Source organism: Mobula hypostoma, chromosome 3 (genome assembly GCF_963921235.1).
Source record: "Mobula hypostoma chromosome 3, sMobHyp1.1, whole genome shotgun sequence".
Classification (NCBI taxonomy): domain Eukaryota; kingdom Metazoa; phylum Chordata; class Chondrichthyes; order Myliobatiformes; family Myliobatidae; genus Mobula; species Mobula hypostoma.
Window position 1 is genome coordinate 151278969 of NC_086099.1, and position 22916 is coordinate 151301884.

Sequence of the window (22916 nt, forward strand, 5' to 3'; positions counted from 1 at the left end):
AATTATAAAGATGATGTACACATTAATTTCTAAAATATGAACAAATCTGTATTTAAAAAGGCTTTAAATTACGAACAACTCAATCCTGAAGCACCAGTGGTGGGCATGGTCAAGGGAGCAGCGGGGAGTTTACAGAAATGCTTTGAACTGGTGGACTGGACAATATTCACAGATTCAGCTTTGAATTTTCCTGAATATGCCACAGCTGGCACCGACTTTGCACAGACCTGTGATGGTGTTCCTTCGAGAACATATCCATGGATGAACCAGGAGATTCATAGTCTGCTGAGGGCTACATCTATGGCTTTTAAGAGCTCTACAAGAAGTCCAGATATGACCTACGGATGTGTTTTAAAAGTGAAAATACAATTCTGATTGAAGTTAAAGACAGAGTTGGATGCATGTCAGCTCTGGCAGGATTTGCAGGTCATTAGTTCCTCAAAGCAAAACATAACATCATAAATAGCTGTGATGCTGCTCTCCCAGATAAGCTCAACACATTTTCTGCATGGTTTGAAAGGGAGAATAAAACTACACATGTGTGAATCCCTGTAGCTTCAGGCGACCCTGTGACCTCTGCCTCAGAAGCCAAAGTCAGAACATTCTTCAAGAGAGTGAAACCTCACACAGCATCAGGTTCCACTGGTGTACCTGACAGAGCAATGAAAACCTGTGCCAACTAATTGGTGGTGGTGCTCAAGGCAATTTTCAATCTCTCACTGCTGTGGTTGGAGGTTTTCAACAGCTTCAAAAGGATGACAATCATGCCAATGCCCAAGAAGAACAGGGTGAGCTGCCTCAATGACTATCACCCAGGTGCACTCACATGTACTGTGATGATGTGCTTTGAGAGACTGATTGTGCCCAGAATCAACTCCTGCCTAAGCAAGGACCTGGACCCACTGCCATAATAGATCTGTAGTGGCTGCAATCTCACTGGCTCTGCACGCTGCTTTGGATCATCTGGACAACAGCAACACCGACATCATCCTGGTCTTTATTGATTACAGATCAGCATTCAAAACTACCAACCCCTCAGTACTAATCAACAAGCTTCAAAGCCTGGACTTGTGTACCTCCCTCTGCAACTGGATTCTTGGCTTCCTCACTGGGAGACCACAGTCAGTGGAGATCGGAAATAACACCTCCTCCTTGTGGACAATCAACACTGGTGCATCTCAAGGATACGTGCTTAGCCCACTGCTCTACTCTCTCTACACTCATGACCGTGAGGCTGGGCACAGCACAAACACGGTCTATAAATTTGCTGATGACATAACTGTTGATAGCAGAATCTGAGATGGTGATGAGGAGGCATACAAGAGTGAGATAGATCAGCTTGTTGAGTGGTGTCACAACAACAACCTTGCACTCAATGTCATTAAAGACAAGGAATTGGTTGTGGACTTGAGGAAAGGGAAGTCGAGGGAACACACAACAGTCCTCATCAAGTGGTCACAGTGGAAAGGGTGAGCAGTTTCAAGTTCCTGGGTGTCAAAATCTCTTGAAAATCTATCCTGGGCAATATATTGATATAATTATGAAGAAGGCTCATCAACGCCAATAGTTCAAGGAGATTTGCTAAAAAATACTATTAAAATTTGCTACCAAATCCTCCAGCAAATTTCTACAGATGTACTCTGGAGAGCATGCTAACTGGTTGCATCACCATCTGGTATGGAAGGGGCATTGCACAGGAGTGGAAAAATCTGCAGAGGGCTGCAAACTCAGCCACCGTGGACACTAACCTCCTTAGCATCGAGGACATCTTCAAAAGGTGATGCCTCAAAAAGGCAGTATCCATCATTAAGGACCTCCATCACCCAGGACATGATCTGTTCTTATTACCACCATCGCGAACCTGAAGACACACACCAAAGTAGCTTCTTCCCTCCTCCAGATATTAAACCTGATTCTGAGAAACTAAACTTCCTACTGATGCCTACATCCTAAAAAATAATTTGAAAATACACACCAAATAATAAAAATCAATTACATTCACTTTCAAGGTTATCAAATATATAGAAGTATGAAAATGGATATCAGGAAAAGTAATATAGCCATTATCACAGTAAAATCAAAGCTAAAATGTTCTCAGAAGCCTCAATTTAATGAACAAGTCAACTGTCTTCTTGATGAAGTTGTTACGTTAAGCAATGGATAACAGATATTTCAAAAGCATAGCTGTGACATTCATTTCACTACACATGCAGATGCATGAAAAAGATAAACAGGGATAACATGGTGTACAAACTGATCCCTACTGCAACCTGTTTCAGTACAAAATTGTGTCTTGGTGCCTCAGGGCATTCAACCCATACAATAATGCTGCCAGAACATTTTGAACAATTGGCTTCTTGCAATTCAGGGCCACTAATCTGATTACTTCTGATAAAGGAGCTTTGTTGAGGTGGTAAACCAAGGCATTTTAGAATGTTCCAAAGCAACTTTATTCAGTGCTGACCTAAAATACAAAATTGTTTATCTAAGATGTAACATGTGGTGTCGAGCTACAGAAATTATGTTGTATGTCAATATTCCTTAAGAATTCAACATACTTCATCATAAATTATCTATCATATAAATGTTTGGAAAATACCCCAAACATTTACAAATACGTAAATGTTTCAGTTCTAATAATTTCCAGAACAGCTTTGAGTTACTTAGAATAACAAAATAAGAAAACATGGTTGGTACAAAACCAATGTTATGAAAACGAGAAAAGTACTGGTGAAAACTAATACTTCAACGCCCCTGCTTTTAGACTGGAACGATCTGGATTCTAAAACAAATTATACATTATCTCACTCTTTTCCGTAATAATCCGTTGTTTCTTTTTATTTCAAACATTTGAAACGAAATCAAAATACTCTAATAGTGGATTTGCACTCTAAGTTTAAAATTCGAACGAATGTATTCCAACAACCACTCCATTAACTTAAATCAATCACACACATGGCCACATTAAACCCAACACTTGAATCTCATTAAACACAAACAAAACTTGCTTTAAAGCAATTTAAATTACTGATCAATATAAATTAATGGTGTTTCAATGACAGGCTCGATGCTGCTGTATCAGTGTCTTACAAATCGAATTGGTTTTGTTTTTTGTTGGGAAAGAGTCCTGACGTTACCTGGTCCTTTCTTGTTATATTCAACAGCGCCCCCAAGCCGTGAAAACGAAAAATTTCAGCTGCCTCTGCTAAACCTGTCGTTTGCACTACCAAATTCCGAATACTACAGAGCAGTGTTACTCCACAAGTGTAGTTAATACTTCGGTAAGAAAAATGCATTTCGCTTTAAATTGTACAATTTGATATCCGAATATTACATATGTATGACCATTAATATCAAACTGTAAAAAAAATAATTCCATATAAATGCATTTAATATTGCTACTTTTAATGGCAGTGATAATTGATCTCACCATGCAGCTCACAAATTTGCCAAAACCCATTCCCAGAACAGCAGATTGCTATGATCAAGCAATTGCACGGAAGCGACCCTTTCGCTGATTTCACGCAAGAGTGCATCCTATTTAAAAATTCAGCGCAGAGAAGTATAAGGGGGCTAAAGTACAACACTCACCTCCTACCCACACACATGTTATGAAAGCATATTAACGTTTGAAACATTACAATGCGTTTTCTTTGGAAATAGAATTCCTTATATAAAATATTTAAGTTATTTCAGATAACTTTTACACTACTCTTCATATTCCGCAGGAAATTGATTTCTACAAACTGGTAATATGCTCAATATATCCACACTTTGCAGTGAATAGTACCTTCCACTGGTGCTCTGAAGTAATACGTTTATATGTCCGTTTCAAAATTAAAACGATGAGCCTAAAGTGGATCAACAAAAGAAAACGATACCTAAATGAGTGCTACTTTTCTAAGTGTGGCGTTGTTTAGATTTCAAAATTTCATAATATGTGGATATTGTTATAAATTTCCAATACAACATCAGTTCTATTTTAGTGTACATTTCTCTATAAATAACATATCATCCAGCCACCGAACGCAGTTTATTCATAACTGTGAACAGATTCCGCATGTCCACGCGGAGACTTGTATTATTGTTGTAAAAATTCCTCGCACTATACAAGCATTTCAAAGCCCCTTTCGCAAAATAATGTATCTATATATAGTAGCATTAAATACGCACGTCTTCGACTCACCGAGTAAATACTCCAGGTTCCCAAACGCATCTATTTATTGGAATGCAATACAAGCAAACTCCGGAGTTAAAACTTGCTTCAGAGTTTTGGTTAGTTGAAGTGAGTCCATACACTGCGCCTTACGCTCTGAATCTCACTGCTCCTCTCCTCTCTCCTGCCAGTCCTGTTGTAAGAAGGAGCCTATTGAATGGTGCCGTCTCAAAAAGGGGAGTGTTTCACGGCATACATCAAAGTCTCTCTATTTACATTGCCGGCGCATCTTATATCCAGAAAATGACTTGTAAGTTTCCGTTATTAAATACAATCCATGCTGCGAAATTCATATGGTTGCCTCCTTATTAACGCCTCTTTCCGGTGAGAGACGACAGAGCCCCCTGTACTAGAGTTAGCACATTCCAGCAGTTTGCAGGTTCTGAGACGTGGCATAGCTCGGTCCCAGCCTAACTCAGCAGTTTGCACAGGTATACTTATTCAAACTATACTCAACTAGGAAAGTACTTCTAATAATTTTAAAGCTAAACTTCTAAATGATGATATTGTAATACTGTTGAAAGTGAAAAAATAGGCATATAATTGCAATTAAAGTACTGGATTTTTTTTTGCTTTGTTCGGAAATTAACATTTGTTTTTTTAATTGTATTTTGGATACCCTAATTGAAAACTGTTATCGTAACGATTGCACTCAAAGAGTTATACGCCCATTAGTGTTCGTATTGAAATTACTAGTATTAAAAGAGCAGATGAAACAATGTTCTTCAGCATGTTTCATAACTTTCCAAAAGTTAACTACAAATAACTCTTTGACTTTCTTTTTCTACATTGGCAATCTTGTTATCAGAGTTTGCGTTTGTTGGTTCATTTGTGATGTGTCGGTAAATATGAAAGTTTTAACGTTGCAAAGAAATGTTTTCAGGAATAGTTTTATGATATCTAGGAGATAACTCTGGGGAACGCACACAAAATGCTGAAGAAACTCAGCAGGCCAGGCAGCATCTATGGAAAAGAGTACAGTCGATGTTTCAGGCCGAGACCCTTGAAGAATCTCGGCCCGAAACTTTGACTGTACTCTTCCCTACAGATGCTGTCTGGGCTGCTGAGTTCCTCCAGCATTTTGTGTGTGATGCTTGGATTTCCAGCATCTGCAGATTTTCTCTTCTTCGTGGTGAATCTGGGGAAGCTGCAGTTCCCCTTGGAGCAAAATTTTGAGAGATGGTTTAATAGAGGTTAATACGATCATATTTGGTTTGAAGTGGGTTAATAGATAGAAGTTGGTGCTATTAGGATATGATTCAATACTTGGTAATACAAATATAAAGTTTCGGACTACAGATACCAGGTGAATGCAAGAAAAATGTTTAACTAAGAGAGTTGCGATCTGGAATTTACTACCTGCAGGGCTAATGGAAACCGTATTAGACAGGTGTCTGAAAAAGTTTATTTAGCAGGGATATTTACAAAAAGCGGGGTTTGCCACTGACGGAATTGCTCCACGAGGTTTCAACTCCGCAAGGTCTCAATGGACGAATTGGCCATCTCGGTGCAGGAATAATTATTTAATTATATGAAATCACTCCTCGGGATGCTAAAAGAGGAGGTAAATCTGTCAGAATCACGTCTGCTGCGATGGGTGTACTCCATCCATCACTCGCATCCTTTACTTCTTCCTCCGTCTGTGTGACTCGTGAATACCCTGCCACCACCGAGGTCTCGAAACTAGGACACCGTTTACTGTACTATTTACTGTTCACCTGTGCTGCGCTTTACTATGTACATTTTGAACTATAAACATATGTATAGTATAATATGTTGGCTTATGTGCTGTATGTGATATATGTTGTGTGGGTGCGCCATAGTCCGGAAAAACTTTGTTTCGTTTGGTTGTATATACATAGTCAGATGACGATAAACTTGAACTTGAATTCACTCTATCGTATTTTCTTAGTAAACTAACTAAAGAAAAACAGTAAATGTTGGGAACACTGAAAAAAACAGGCAATATCTTTGCAGAGAGAAAAACAAAGTTAACTTTTCATGTCGAAGACCTTTAATTTTCAGTTGCACGATACTGTCATTTAGAAATCTTGACTGGCGATGGGAAGGGACTAATTTAAATGAAAGTGATGATTAAGATCGGCTTTCTTCAGTGAGCGAGGGCTCTAAACGACAATGCGAATGGCGACCCGTGTTTCCCGCGGGAAAGGAGCGAGCGCGAGCGTGACAGGAAAGGCTCGCGTCGTCTGGGGCTTCTAACCGCCGTTGCCCGGCAATGGGGGAAAGAGTTACGTCACCAAGGAGACGACAAGCCTCGCGGGGAAGCGCGAGCCAATGCCATCGCTGCCACGAGGCGCGTGTACTCCGGAACTGCCGCGTTTTCTTTCGAGACGACAACGCGGCTGCGTGGAAATGTTCACTCAGAAACTTAGGATCGGCAAATATAATAAGTTCCAACATGTAGCATTCCAGATCATACTTTATATTCGGCATTCGTAAACAAAGAGCCATTCTGAATGTGCTGTATGTGACCAGTTGTACAATTAGAATACACTCAATTCACACAGTCTACACATAAGGTTGATTTTTTTAATAATACAAAATAATTCATCAAGTAGTATTTTGATGCACTCGCACCTTTGCCGTCCTGCAGATTAATAAGTAGAAAGGTGACAATCTTTCAAGGTCTTCCTTGCCTACACCAGATTTCATTTCAGCTATCCCATTGGGAAGCTTTTCTTATATTCCAGCTGAAATGGACTCTACATTGAGAAGTTATAGTTTTTAAAAAAGTGAATATGAACGTTGCAAAGTCAAAAATATGTAGAGACTAAGCAACGAAACATGCTCTTTGGTGCAATGAGTCCATTGGGCACCATTGTTTCAGAGGATCGATCCTGGGCCCATATAGTGATACAGTCAGGAAGCAGGCACTCCTGGGGCTACACTTCATTAGGAGTTTGAGGAGATTCTAGCAAATTTCTTAAGATTTACCTCGGAGAGTATTCTCACTGGTTTCATCATGTGGTCATGGAGATTCTGGTCCACAGCATCGAAAGAAGCTGCAGAGGGTTGTAGATTCAGCTCACTCCATAATGGGCACAGGCCTTCACACATTGCGGCCATCTTCAAAATGTGATGCCTCCAGAAGGCAGCTTCCATCATTTAAGACCCTCAACATCTGAGACATGCCCTCTTCTCATTACTACGTTAACGGAGGAGGTGCAGGGGCCTGAAGACCCACACAATATTTTAGAAACAGCTTCTTCCTCTCTGACATCAGATTCTGAAAGGTCCATGAACACTACCTAGCTGTCACTCTTTTGTTATTTATTTTGTATTTATTTATGTCTTGCACTGTACTGCTGCCACAAAACAACAAATTCTGTGACATATGTCAGTGACAATCAACCTGATTCTGATTCTGCAGACCATCAAGCATCCATGAAATCTCTTTGGTGTGTTTCTTTGTTTAATGGGTTTATATCAATAACATAGAAAAGAAACTAATGTGTTCATGTCTGTGTTATAAATAGTCCATGTTCCAGTTACTACAAATGCAACCTTTCCCATTTCTGGCAAACAGTTTCTGACCTAAAACATTGACTCTGTTTTTTTCTGATTTTTATTATTATAAATACAGTTTCTATTATGTAACACCTTGACTGGCTTAAAGCCAAAACAAGACCGTTTTCAGTTATATCACCAGCATATGATAGCACCAGCTGTGGTTGTATCAAACACAGACTGTGGAGGCTAGGATTGTCCTCCTCAGAACTAAAGTGATGAGGAGATTTGACAGAGGATAACGAGGTTGTGACTTGTTTAGACAGGGTAAATTGAGAAAAGTTTTTCCCAAGGTTCAAGGACCAGAAGGTCCATAAAACTTAATGTAAAAAATACTAAAGGCTTGAGAAGAAAAAATACTTTGTTCATGCACAATAGTTGTGATCTAATGATCTAAACTTTTAATCCATTATTCTGCTTACATTTTAACCGATTTTGCTTCAGTAAATTGCATAAACCACAAAATGAAAACAAATTAAAATCATATGTTTTGAACTTACCAAATATTTGAGAGCAACATCTGGATCTTTCGCCCTTCTTGATTCCTTTGAGTTTAGGGTCCTCGATGACTAGTGACTGATGCTTTGACTGGTTAAAAGTAGCATTCAGGAGATCTCTCAAAGAAGTCAAGTGGGATCTGCTGTTCACCTTCAAGCTATTGAAGTTCTGATTGTTTGCACAAAGTTCCAGAAGCTCAACATCATTCTTGGGTATGAGAATATTTTCTTCCACTCTATCTAGTATGTTCCAAACCCAGCCTCAAATATCATCCTTTAACATACTTTAGTGACAGCTCCAATTTCCATAGAAGCAGTGCAAGAGCTCTCAGAGAGTGCCATTTAAATGCCGTTTTAAGCAGCTTTGCACTTACAGAATCTTGCTGATAATTACCTGAACTCATTTCACTTTGACAGCAAAGTCAACTGAGAGAAGAGTGCTTCATTGCCTCAGACTTACATAAAGTGATTTAAGTCATAAGTACATAATAGCACTGAGAGGTCCAGTATTAAATAAGATTATAACCAATCCTTTTCCTCATCACCACTTTCCTGCACTATCCCCATATCCCTTCATGTCCTCGATATCTAAAATGCATCAATCGCAGTCTGTGTATTCAGTCATTGAATACACAGCCCTCTAGAATAGAGAATTCCAAATATCCACTACCCATTAGATTACTAAATTCCTTCTCATCTCAGTCCTAAATAGTCAATTCCTTATTTTGACACTGTGACCCTTGATCTCGACAAACAGCCAAAGGAAAAGATATTCCTCTTCAGCTCTGTTAAATCCCTTAAGATTGTATATTTTTCAATCAGATCACTTTTCATTCTTTTAAACTCAGGAGTACAGGCCTTGCCTGCTTAATTTTCCGTTGCAGACTAAATCCCTCCATCCCAGTAATCAGACAGGAGGAGAAACAATTATCTCTAGACCTACCAAGGCATTCATCCATTGATATGTTTTATAGCAATCAAAGATGTTTAAAATTGGCATTTTTCTTGTTCTGGTAAAACATTTCAATGCAACTGCATTAAAAAAGGACTGTGTTAATGTTGATGGAATACAAAATGATGATTTTAGGAATCTGAACTTCTGTGAAGATTTATTTTCCTTATACTTCATCAAATTGTGTGCTTCTTTAAACTTCCATTAGAATGTGAATTAGTTTGGAAATCAATTAACAGTAATCATTCATATTTTCACGTGTTTTTATACATGGGTTCTCCAATATCCCTGGAGAGCCATACCACAATGGAAATGCCCCCATAAGCAAAGACTGAGGTTAATTTCCCATCTTTGTAGTTTATGCTTTTATTTACATAAATAGGGTAAAACATAGCATTTTCCCTTTGATGCCCAATGACATATTGGACAAACACTACGCTGAGGTCTGTAGCCATGTGGTCCAGGCATAACTTAAAATGGACATTGATAATCAGGTTACTAGCAATTAAGTGCCACTTGATAGCAGTGTCTGCTGATGATTGATAGGAGGCTGGGTGATAATGAACCTGATTAGATTTGCCCTGCTTTTTGTGGCTAACGTACCTGGGAAATTTTTCATATTGATGATAGATGCCATTATTTTGACAGGAAGTATAACTTGGTTGGTAACACAGGTAATAGTGGAACACCTGATTTGTTTCTCCTACAGCCTTGTTGTCAGCAGTTTCTTGATATCACATGGAGTAAATTGAACTGGCTGAAAATTGGCTTCTGTGATGATGGAGAACTCAGGAAGAAGCCAAGATAGATCACCCACTCAGCACTTCTTCGGTGAATATGGTTACAAGTACTTCAGCCTTGTCTTTAGCACACTTGCAGGTCTTTCAGGACTCTACCAGTGGAGATAGACCTGAAGTATCTTTAATGATGAACAACAGATCTTCCCCCTGGTGTACATTTATACCCTCACCACCCTCAGTGCTTCTTTCAAGTGTTTTTCAACATGAGAGTACAGATTCGTCATTTGAAGGAAGATTGTTGGTAATAATCAGGAGGAGATCTCTTTGCCATGAGACTTTATTGGGTCCAGAGCCAATATGGAGGACATTCAGAACTATGTCCTCCCTTCTTATCCTTCTGTGAAATGGGTCATAACTGGGGATTACAATGGAAAAGGCATGCGCATTATCTGTAAGGCATGATTCTACAAGAATGGCAAACTCAGATTGTTGCTTGACTTATCTTTAGGTCAGCTTTTCCCATTCAGTCGCTAGATAACTAGGAGGGGTAGGATAGATTCACAGGCTGGACTTAGCTGTATCCAAATTCAGTGCCAAGGTCAATGCAATGTGGTCCACTTGGTTTTATTATTTATTTGTTTCAATGATGCAACCGAGTGGCTCATTAGGCCATTTCACATAACATCTCAGAATCAACCACATTGATAGGTAAGGGATAATGGAAAAGGCAAATAATGTAAGAGGAGCAGATTTCCCCTCCTGTAGCACAACAGTGAACATCAATGCAGTTGTAGAGTCGTGGAGCACAAGAGCTCAGAAACAGGTCCTTTTGCCCATTGAGTCCATGCCAGTTTTCTGCCTAGTCCCATTTACCTGCACCCAGACTAGACTATCTCCATCCATACCTCTGTCATCCATGTACCTATCCAAACTACCAATTCCACTTTTCAGCTCATTCCTCACTTGCACCATCCTCTGAGTGAAGTAGTTCCCCCTCAGATTCCCCTTAAATATTTCACATTTCACGCTAAATCTATGCCCTCCCACTCTAGTCTTTCCCAATCTGATGGGAAAAGCTTGCATGCATTCATCCTATAATTCACCCCTCATAATTTTTATACCTCTCTAAGATCTCCCCTGAATCCCTTGAACTCCAGGGAATGAAGTTCTAACATATTAAACCTATCCCTATAACTTAGATCCTCAAGCCCCAGCAACATCCATGTGAAGTTTCTCTGCACTCTTTCAATCTTATTAATATCTTTCCTGTGAGTAGGTGAGCACAACTGCACACAACACTTTTAATTTAGCCTCACCTCACCATACAACTTCAACATAACATCCAACTCCTGAACTCAAGTCCTGATTTATGAAGGCTGATGTGCCAATGACACAACACATAACAAACGAATTTGCCATCCCTATCTACCTGTGATGCTACTTTCAAACAATTATGAATCTCTATTCCCAGATTCCTTTGCTCTATGTACACCTCAGTGCCCTGCCATTCACTGTAAAAGTCTCATCCTTGTTTGTCTTCCCAAAGTGCAACACTTCACACCTGTCTACATTAAATTCCATCCGTCATTTTAGAGCCCGTTTTTCCAGTTGGTCCAATCACTTTGCAAGCTTTGATAGCCTTCCACTGTGTCCCCAAACTTGGTGTAATCTGCAAATTTGCTGATCCAGTTTACCATATTATCATCCAGATGAAAAACAACAATGGACCCAGCACTGATCCCTGTGGCACACCACTAGTCACAGGTGTCCAGTCAGAGAAACAATCATCCACTACCATTTTCTGGCTTCTCATAGTAACCCAACATTGAACCTAATTGACTAATTCATACTAAATGCCAAGAGACTTAACCTTCTAGACCAGCCTCCCATGTGGGACTTAGCCAAAGGACTTGCTGAAATCCATGTAGACAGAGTCAACTGCCTTTCCTTCATCAACTTTCTTGGTAACCTCCTCGAAAAATTCTTTAAGACTGCTTAGACATAACCTACCACACATAAGTCATAATGACTATTCTTGAACACAAGGAAATCTGCAAATGCTGGAAATTCAAGCAACACACATGAAAAATGCTGCTGAACGCAGGACGCCATTTCTCCCATTTCACGCACATCTACTCTCACCCCATCCTCCCGCCACCCCACTAGGAATAGGGTTCCCCTTGTCCTCACCTACCACCCCACCAGCCTCCAGGTCCAACATATAATTCTCCGTAACTTCCGCCACCTCCAACGGGATCCTACCACAAAGCACATTTTTCCCTCCCCCCCTCTGCTTTCCGCAGGGATCGCTCCCTACACGACTCCCTTCATTCGTCCCCCCCATCCCTCCCCACCTATCTCCCTCCTGGCACTTATCCGTGTAAGCGGAACAAGTCCCTCACCACCATTCAGGGCCCCAGACAGTCCTTCCAGGTGAGGCGACACTTCACCTGTGAGTCGGCTGGGGTGATGTACTGCGTCCAGTGCTCCCGATGCGGCCCTCTATATATTGGCGAGACCCGACGCAAGCTGGGAGACCATTTTGCTGAACACCTATGCTCTGTCTGCCAGAGAAAGCAGCATTTTCCAGTGGCCACACATTTTAATTCCACGTCCCATTCCCATTCTGATATGTCTATCTACAACCTCCTCTACTGTCAAAATGAAGTCACACTCAGGTTGCAGGAACAACACCTTATATTCCGTCTGGGTAGTCTCCAACGTGTTGGCATGAACATTAACTTCTCTAACTTCTGTTAATGCCCCACCTCCCCTTTGTACCCCATCCCTTATTTATTTATTTATTTATTTATTTGTTTTTCTTTTCCCTTTTTTTCTCTCTTTTTTCTCCCTCTGTCCCTCTCACTATAACTCCTTGTCCATCCTCTGGGCTCCCCCTCCCCACCTTTCTTTCTCCCTAGGCCTCCCGTCCCATGATCCTCTCCCTTCTCCAGCCTTGTATCCCTTTTGTCAATCAACTTTCCAGCTCTTAGCTCTGTCCCACCACCTCCTGTCTTCTTCTATCATTTTGGATCTCCCCCTTCCCCTCTCCCTCCTACTTTCAAATCTCTTACTATCTCTTCTTTTAGTTAGTCCTGACGAAGGGTCTTGGCCCAAAATGTCGACTGTACCTCTTCCTATAGATGCTGCCTGGCCTGCTGTGTTCACCAGCATTTTTTATGACTATTCTTAATCAGGCCCAGTCTAGCCAAATACTTATACAGTGGATTCCAGTTAATTGGGATTCATAGGGACCAATATGTTTTGGCCCAATTAAGTGGTTTCCTGGAAATAGGTAAAAAAGTATAAAAAAGACCAACTACCGATTAAATCAGTAACAAATAATGTTCAAATTAGAACACTAACATTACCCTACAGTACTATAAAACTGTGTATTAGTTCCTAATAGCTAGCGATGGAGAAATTCACACAGTGTATGCTGTCCTGTTCACTTGATTGACTGTAAATGAACAACATCAGTGTAGACTGCTAGTGCAGATAATGGACTGCCTTCATAAAACGTTTTTGACAATTACATCCTCCAAATCTTCATTTTCATTGTAACATTAAAAATGATTGTCACTACCTTCACATTTGTCATTAATCCTAACTTGTTGAAGTAGTGAAATTGTTTCATTTTCACTCCCATCCGTTTCTGACCTCTCCAAGCCTGAATGCTTGAAACAGCAGTGAGCAAGACTGTTCTGAGTTGTCTTAATGCTAATTTCTCGCCAACTGTCAGTGACAAAAATCATAGCTTTTGTAACACAAACACATACAACTAACACTATTTTAAAACGGTTCACTCTAAGCACGGTGTAGTGTTTCATTGTCGCACAGGCACACGGGATCTACGGTAGTTAGGGATTTCGGCCAGAGTCTTCTGTCCCAATTAAGCAGCATAGTGTCCCAAATAAATGTCGGGAATCCCAGCTAGTTTCTTGATTTGCTTATTTTCTTTAAGAGTTGTCCCAAATATGTGGCTGCCCCAGTTAACCGGAATCCACTGTGCATCCTGTCCTTTAGGATACCTTCCAACAAGTTACCCACAACTGATGGTAGGCTCACCAGCCTATACTTTCCTAACTTATTCTTAGAGTCTTAAACAACAGAACATCATGAGCTATTCTCCATTCATCCGGCACCTCACCCAAGTCAAAGGACATTTCAGATATCTCTGTTAAGTCACCTGTAATTTCTGTACTAGTCTTCCACAAGGTCCACGGGGACACCTCATCAGGCCCTGGAGATTTATTCGCACTAATTCACCTTAGGACAACAAGCACTTCCTCTTCCGTAATCTGGATATGGTCCATGACCTCACTGCTCATTTGCCTCACTTCTATAGACTCTCTCTGTTTCCCACGTAAGTACAGACACAAAAAAAATCTTTTAAGGTCTCCCCATCTCTTTCGGCTGCCTGAATAGATGAGCATGCTGATCTTCAAGAGGACCAATTCTTCCTTTGCTATCATTTATACTTAATACTTAGATTAGACACTGCCACTTTTGACATCCAGACACCAACTGACTCACCCAGCTCAGTACATATTCAGCAAGAAGAAAAACTGTGCCAACCGATACAACACCAGTGCTGGTTAAAGGGATTATGAGGTACTCACAGGTTCTTGGTTGATCTATACTGGCGGCTACTACTTTTCTGCAAGTGTTCGGTGTTTTCCAGGCTTCTTCAATTTGCTAAAATCTGCAGCAATTGTGTAACAGATGCCAAAGGATTTTGCCCTGATTTCACAGTTCCTTGAAATCTTTGCATTGGTGGGCAAGAAGTGAATGAACTGACTGCACACAAAGCAGAGCAGCGTGCTGGAAATGAGAAGGAAGAGGAGAAATGTTCTCTGCAATATATTACATGTTTAGTGATATCCTTTGTGAGTTGTGCTACCTGACCAGAGCAGAGCAAGGGCCACCTTGCCAGTGGCTTCCCAGCTGACTGTGGTAATGAACTTTCATGCATCAAGCTCTATCAGTAGTTTGTTGCTTAATATTAGCTAGGTGCTTCATTTACAGCCAATGATAAATGTGAAGTATATTTTTCTACATAATTTGAGGGACCATAAACTGATATGAACTAAAGGTAACAAATATTTCCCAACTTACACTCTGTCTGTCTCTGAACTTCCACTGGTATAGGTTTGGGAACAAATTGCCCTTAATTATTCTTTTTTCTATTTCTTTTTATTATACCTGGATTTTGCAACATCCCTGGAAAACTGTGTTTTGGGGTACATCTTTCTATGGGCAAAGAGTGCGGCTGTGTTTGATCCCATTATTGCATTGTCCCGTTGAAGGTATGTTTCACTTAAAATAGCTAGATAAATAGAAGCTATTTATGTTATTCATCTGATTCCTACATATTATTATTAATTTCCTTAAATATGTCCATAAAACCATTGACAACATTTCAAGTTTATAAATAAAGATAATTTTACAATCTTTTAACGTTTTTTGGTTCATATTTTCTGATACCTTACATTCTCACTTCTTTAAATTCCATCCATGCAAGAGTTTTGAATTCAAATTACTAAATGCTTTAATTGATTAGTTTGTTAATGTGACTAAGATAGAGAAATCTTGGAATACCTTGGAATATATTTACATGTTTGATGTTTATGGAATACCTTTTTTGTTTCTCTGTGAAAATGATGACCAAGGGGATCTGAAATCATTTGAAGTAAAGATGCCATCCATTTCCTGATTCACATTTACTGGTACCAGCAAGTGTATCAATTGAAAATGAATTCCTATTAATCAATCTTATCTTTTTTTTTAAATACATGGATTTTGCAACATCCCAAGAAATCTACAAGATAATGACATCCTGCAAGGCAAGAGGGATTAGAATTAACAATCTCAAGACTGTCGTAACTTTATGCATATGGAAGATGTATTCAGGTTTAATAAAGGCATCCTGGAAACAGTTTTGTTTCTTGTTAGCTTATTCACCATGCACCAAGTCTCGTTGTGATGTTTAATTTTAAAGTACACTACTTTCCAGTTTATGTTTGAAATACTTTATACTGCTGATGAAGTACATTCTTGCATTAATCAATTCTTCTCCTTTTCTATCTAATTACTGAACTCTCTGGACACATTGTTAACTTGAGAAAATGTTGCTTTCAGGATAAAATTTGCTATTGCCTGAACTGACAGTTATATTTTAATTAGCTATTTAATTGGAATGGATTACCCAGATTCTTCCACTGCCCACATTCCTCTCTGTCTACATGCTGATTCTCCACACTGGACAGGCTCCCCACAAGGCAGAATGGACTCCAAGCTACAAGTAGATTCAGGCTGGGTATCATGAGGCCCCATCTTCCAGTGCTGCAAAAGGCTTCTTAATGACTATCAAAGAATACAGAAGAATGTAGATCAGTTACAGATATGGTCAGAGGAGTGGCAGATTTTAATCTAGGCAAGTGTGAGGTGTTGCACTTTGGGTGGTCAAATGAAAGAAGGAAGTATACAGTTAAGGGTAGAGCCTTTAACACCATTGAGGAACAGAGGGATCTTGTGGTCCAGGTCCATAGTTTACTGAATGCAGCTACACAAGTGAATAAGGTGGTCCAGGAGGCGTATGGCACACTTGCCTTCATTGGCGGGGTGCTGAGTACAAGAGTGGGGAAGGCATGCTGCAGCGATATAAAACTTTAATCAGACTGAGCTTGAAGCACCGCTGCGGGTCTACTCACCCCATTATAGGAAGGACGTGGAGACTATGGAATGGATGCAGAAGAGGTTTATTAGGATGCTGCCTGCATTAGAAGGTGTAAGCTATAAGGAAAGGTTAGAAGAACTTGGACAGTTCTCTCTAGGGCATTGGCGGCTGAAGGGAGACCTGACAGGGTTTTTTTTTAAATACTGAGAGGTATAGATAGGGTAGATTGTCAGAATCTTTTCCCAGAATAGAATTGACAGCCACAAGAAGACGTGTTTTTAAGGTTAGAGGGTGTAAGTTTAAAGGTGATGTGAGTAGCAAGTTTGTTAGGCAGAGAGTGGATGGTGCCTTGTATAGGTTGCTGGGGGCAATAATGGAAGCTAGCAGCCTGGTGGAGGTTAAGAGGCTTTTGATATAGACATGAATATGAAGTGAATGGAGAGATATGGATAACACACAGGAAGGGGACATTTAGTATAAATTGGCATCAGAACTGGCACATCATGGGCTGAATAGTTTATCCAATGCTTTACTGTTCTATGTAAATCAAAGAACATAAAATGTGCGTGTTGAACTAATATATTTCTATAGATTGAAAAAAACAAATCTACTATAACATGGGAATGTGAGAATGGCAGTAGGCCATTTAGCCCAAGCTATTTCCACGAATTGATGAGATTATGTCTGATTTGTGATCTAACCTCATGGTCCAGCTGCTTCAACATTTTTACTTTATAAATTTCCACCATTATCAGATTTAAATTTAACAATTAGCCTAGAATTGATTGCCATTTCTAGATGAGTGTTTCAAACTTTTACTACCCTCTATGTGCAGAAACATCTCCTGGCTTCACCCTTAAAAATCTTTGGACAATGCCCCTAATTCTAGACTTAACTAGTGGAAGTCGTTTTTCTTTTCTTTTTTTGCAATAAATTTCCTTAACAATTTGAAATTTATTTCAAGTAGCCCCTTATAAATTCAAGAGAATATGACTTTACTTGTATATTCCGTCCTTATAGCTTTACCCAAGGAGTTCAGGTATTATTCAGGGAAATTAACATTGCACTCTTCATTAATTGTTTTGTGAACCTGACTATGATCTATAGCCTTGTTGGACATTCCGTGCTTCCAGCTTTACACCATTTAGATAGCATCCTGCTTTTTATTTCCTTTTTAGCTTCAAAGTGGATGACCTTGCATTTGCCCAAATTGAAATCCATTTGCTAGAGTTTGGCCAATTCATTTAATCAATGTCTCTTTCTAATTTCTAATTTGGTGCCACCATCTACATTGTTTGCAGTGCTTATCTTTTACAAGTGATAAACCAAGCTTTCTATCATCTATAAATAAAATGGATGGCTGTGACCCTAGCATAGACCTTTACAAGATCCTACACGTCATATTGTGCCTTCTTGATCATGATCATCTCTGGTTGCATTAAAGATTTTAAAAATAATTTAGATAAAGGAAGGGTCCATATAATATTGCCAAAGAAGTAATAGGTTTGAGGACTGTGATTATTTTATAATTCAGCAAAGAGCATCGAACATAGAACAGTACAGCACAGTACAGGCCCTTTGGCCATGATATTGTGTTGACCTTTTAACCTCTATAATCAATCTAATCCTTCCCTCCTACATAGTCCTCCATTTTTTCTATCACCCGTATACCATCTACGAATTTCTTAAATACCCCTAACACATCTGGGTCTACACACCCACCACTCTCTGTGTAAAAAGCTTACCTCTGGCATCCCCCTCCAATCACCTGAAATTTATACTGCCTTATATTAGCCATCTTCCACCCTGGGAAAAAGTCTCTGGCTAACCACTCAGTCTATGCCTCTTATCATCCTGTATACCTCTATCAAGTCACCTCTCCTTCTCCTTCACTCCAAAGAGGAAACCCTAGCTTACTCAACCTATTCTCATAAGACATGCTGTCTTATCTAGGTGGCATCCTGGTAAATCTTCTCTAACTCTTTCTGAAGCTTCCACATCCTCCCTAAGATGAGGTGACCAGAACTGAACACAGTGTGGTTTTATGGTTTTATAGGTTCTTGAACAGTACCTCACAGCTCTTGAACTCAGTGCCCAGACTAATCAAGACCAACACACCATTCGCATCGTAGAACTCTATCAACTTGCACAGCACCTTTGATAGATATATGGACATGGACCCCAGGATCAGTCTGTTTCTCCACACTGTTGAGAACCCTACCAATGGCCCTGTATTCTGTCTTCAAATTTGATCTTCCGAAGTGAATCACTTGACTCTTTTTCATCTGCCACTTCTCAGCCCAGCTCTGCATCCTGTCCATGTCCCATTGTAACCGATGACAACCGTCTACACTGTCCACAGCTCCACCAGCCTTTGTGTTGTCTATAAACATACTAACCCACCCTTCCATTTCTTCATCAAAGATAAAAGTCACAAAGAGCAAGAGTCCCGGAACAGATCCCTGTAGAACGCCACTAATCCTGGACTTCCAGGCAGAATGCATTCCATCTACAACCACCCTCTGCCTTCTATAGCAAACTAATTCTGAACCTACACAACGAATTGACTTTCTGAATGATCTTACCATGGGGAACCTTATCAAATGCCTTACTAAAATTTATATACTGTACACCACATCCACTGCTCAACCTTAATCAATGTACTTTAACACATCCTCAAACAATTTAAATAGGCTCTTGAGGCATAATCTACCCCTCACAAAGCTATGCTGATTATCACTAATCAGACTATGTTTCTACAAATGCTCATAAGTTCTGTCTCTAAGAATCTTCTCCAATAATTTGCCCACCACTGAAGTAAGGCTCACAAGTCTATAATTCTCAGGGTTATCCCTATTCCCTTTCTTGAACAAAAGTAATATTTACCACCCTCTAGTCACTTGGTAATACTCCTGTGGCCAGTGAGGATGCAAAGATCATTGCCAAATGTGCAGCAATTCCTTCCCTCACTTCCCATAGTAACCTGGGGTATATCCCTTCCCACCCCAGGGAATTATCTATCCTAATGTTTTTCAAAAGTTCCAATACATCCTCTTTCTTAACGTCAACAGGTTCCAGCATATCACCCTGTTTTACGCTCTCCTCACAATAGTCAAGGTCCCTCTCACTGGTGAATACTGAAGTGAAGTATTTATTAATCACCTCCCCTACCTCCTCTAACTCCAGGCACACGTTTCCTCTTCTATCCCTGATCCGTTCTAACCTCACTCTAGTCATTTTGGTGTTCCTTACATATGTGTAGAATGCCTTGGGGTTTTCCTTAATCTTATTCACCAAGGCCTTCTCAAGCCCCCTTCTAGCTCTCCTATTTCCATCCTTCAGCTCCTTCCTGGCTACTCTGTTGCTCTTCTGATCCTTGCTTTCTAAACCTTAAGTGAGCTTCTGTCTTCCTCTAAGCAAAATGTTCCATATCTACTGTCGACTGTAATTCCTTCACCCTACCATTCTTTTCCTGCCACATTGGGGCAAACCTATCCAGAACCACATGCACCACATGTGCTCCCTGAACAGCCTCCATATTTCTGTATTATATTTCCCTGAGTACATCTGTCCCAATGTATGCTCCCAAGTTCCTTTCTAAAAGCATCAGAATTCCCCCTTTCCAAATTAAATATTTTACCATACCATCTGCTCCTATCCCTCTCCAAAGCTATGGTAAAGGATGACAAAGAAATTAAGAAAGAGGGAAACAAGGATAAAAGTTACTATCTGGTACAAAAAAAAAACAAAAACGAATGATTCTTATTTGCCAAGAGCATGATTGAAGAGCACTTGAAATTGCTACTCTTTCACCTCCAATGTGATTGTGCTGTGAATGCTGAGCAACATGTCATCTTGTAGTTTGTTTGGTTCTCACTGGGAAGTCCTGAATTGACAGTCTCTAGGAATGGTGCCATGAGTGGGCATGTTGGTGAATGGGAAATGTTGGCCATTTCCAGCATTGCTTTGTGTCAATAGCATGGGGAGGGGCAGGAAATAATATTGAACCTGTTGACATATTTTGCCCCATCGCACTGTTCATTATTTTCATGCTCCTCTCTTTCCTTAGAGTTGCCCAAGAAGAAACTTCACACTGGCCTTTCCTATCCTGCAATTTTAGATCCTGTGGTTGAAAATTACATCACTTTCTAGAAGGTGCACGAAGAAAGACCTGTTAGATAGGTAGAATCATCTGAAATCCACCTTATGTATGCTAGTGGCTTATTTAATTATAGATCTGATGGTCACATGGTATTCAATGAGGCAGTGGTAATCATTATCAAGTTTCTGAGGGATGTTGTGGGCCAAGTTTGAAGTAGATATCCCTTGCTTTCAAGTTCAAAGAGATGCAGATGCAAGCATGTGGGAATTTAGTGTTTGCATGTCAACTAAATATTGATGGGAAGGAATGGAATGCAATGGAACCAGGATAAATATTCTGGCTGATCTGGAGCATGTAAGGTCTGTGCATGTGCATATGTTCGTGTATGTGTGTCTGGTCAACAGCACCCAGCACTTGTGAGAAGTCACAAGGGTATGGTATCACTTTTATTACCAGACTATTATATAGTAGAGTGACTGTATAGTAGATTGAATCCCAGCAAAACAGCTGGAGAATTTAAATTTACATATTTAGGTCAATATGGAATTTTGAAAGAAAACTGGTATCTGCGATGATGACCGTGGTGATCATAAAACACTCCTAATTTACTAATGCTCCTGAAGGAAGGGAATTATGACTTATGACTTTTCCAGCAAATAAAGAAAAACTCTGCTTCTCACACAAATATATCTTCCTTCCCTAATATTCACCTCGAAGCCTCTCAATAATGTCCTGCTGCCACTGAATGCAACTTCAGTCCTGATCTGAATCAAATCACTTGTAGGAAAGCACCTCAAATCCCAATGTTATTTGTGTGTAATTTCAGCAGAAGCAGATTGAAGATGTTGTTTGCATACACATTTTAAAATATTTGCAAGTACTGAGCTTTTATTTCAGTTTCACCTGTGAAAATCATCCACCTTGAGTTACCATTGTATTCTTGTGTTTCCTTCATGGCTTGGTTTCATAATGCGGCATTAATTTTTAAACTTTTCAAGCAATATTACAATTTGACAGTTACCAAATGCAACTTGATAATCTGTTTCTCCCACAGGGTTTGTGCTCGGGCAGCTTAATGCATTCAGTTAAACACAGCAAGAGTAGGTGACCTATTGTGCTTATATTTTGCCACTTTACTTCCCTGCAATTTTACTCATGTCCTTAATGGTTAAAATTATTTTATGTTCTCTGCCTAAATAATCTGACATGTTTAATTTATTATTTAATGGTTCATTGTTTTCTATATTCCCCACATTTTATGTCTTCACCTCATGCGCATTCCCAAGGTCTGAAGAAAGGAATAGACAACTAACTGATGATCCTTGTATGTACTGCTCAAGAATATTTTAGGATAACTAACACTTTGATTTTATTTTTGCTATCTCACTCTAGGAAATTCAAAAATCTTTGCTCATTGTCATCATACTGCTGCCTTCCCACCTGTCAGCATCCCTTCTGCTCATCGCCCACTTGCCTACGTTAACATTTCCTGTATTGCTTTCAATCCGCTGGTGATATCCAGATTGGTCCCCTACAGACATGAGATTGTCCCAGTGAATTTGCTACCTTGCCAAAATCCTTTCCAACCACTACTGAATTAGCAATTCTTTTCCTCATTGTGAAGCCTCCATTATTTATTTTCTTCATTAATTAAAATGCTGCAATGCATGCCTAATTTATACCTACTGCTTTTTGACTCTAGCTTCTTTATGTCCTGTATTCTCTAGCCCACCCTTGATTGTAATGTCTTCCTCCATCTGATTCAACCCTCCAGATTGCCTACAGTGCTTTGATACATTTTTATACTTATTGTAATGCTGAATTTATCAAAAAGTGCTCAACTTTTGATTGTCTCAGATTCTGAAAGGATCTGACAAGAACCATTCAGGTTACAGTTCAGAACCAAACCTTTTAGTCTGCTCACTGCAATCTTCTGTTTCACAATGTAAAGGCAGCAAGCAACAGTTAGTTAACACACCTCAGTCATATCTTTTCCAACAATAGATTTGAATGTGGTATCCTTGATAAAATTTGACAAGACAATCTCTTCACTGTATACCGAGCCTTACTGTACGTCTCCTAGTGCCGGAGCAGCTGACTTGAAGACAATACAGAATCCTCTAAGTATAAAATACATTCCTTTGACAATTATCCACATCCATGTCCTTGTATTTCAATCAAAATATAGTGCTAAACAATGAA

The 22916-nt window shown here is 39.7% G+C and overlaps 1 protein-coding gene, 1 long non-coding RNA gene and 1 other non-coding gene across 6 annotated transcripts in view; 2 read left to right on the forward strand and 1 right to left on the reverse strand.

Moving 5' to 3' along the window:
* The window catches only part of sema5a (sema domain, seven thrombospondin repeats (type 1 and type 1-like), transmembrane domain (TM) and short cytoplasmic domain, (semaphorin) 5A), a 245070-nt gene extending 240747 nt beyond the window's left edge, over positions 1 to 4323 (reverse strand). For 3 of the 4 annotated variants that reach the window (XM_063043864.1, XM_063043863.1, XM_063043861.1), the window contains exon 1: positions 4187 to 4323. The gene's annotated coding sequence lies outside the window, so the exon portion shown is untranslated. Of the gene's footprint in view, positions 1 to 3790; positions 3810 to 4186 lie in introns of those variants that run through there. The other variant, XM_063043862.1, reaches the window with a different exon arrangement.
* Positions 4324 to 4605: 282 nt separating this feature from the next.
* LOC134343583 (uncharacterized) overlaps positions 4606 to 22916 on the forward strand; it is a 54372-nt gene continuing 36061 nt past the window's right edge. The window contains exons 1-2 of the long non-coding RNA XR_010017280.1: positions 4606 to 4647; positions 15199 to 15242. This is a non-coding gene — a long non-coding RNA (uncharacterized LOC134343583). The remainder of the gene's footprint in view (positions 4648 to 15198; positions 15243 to 22916) is intronic.
* Positions 15587 to 15655, forward strand: LOC134344641 (small nucleolar RNA SNORD123). Its single transcript, XR_010017487.1, has one exon. It is a non-coding gene; the product is annotated as a small nucleolar RNA SNORD123 (small nucleolar RNA).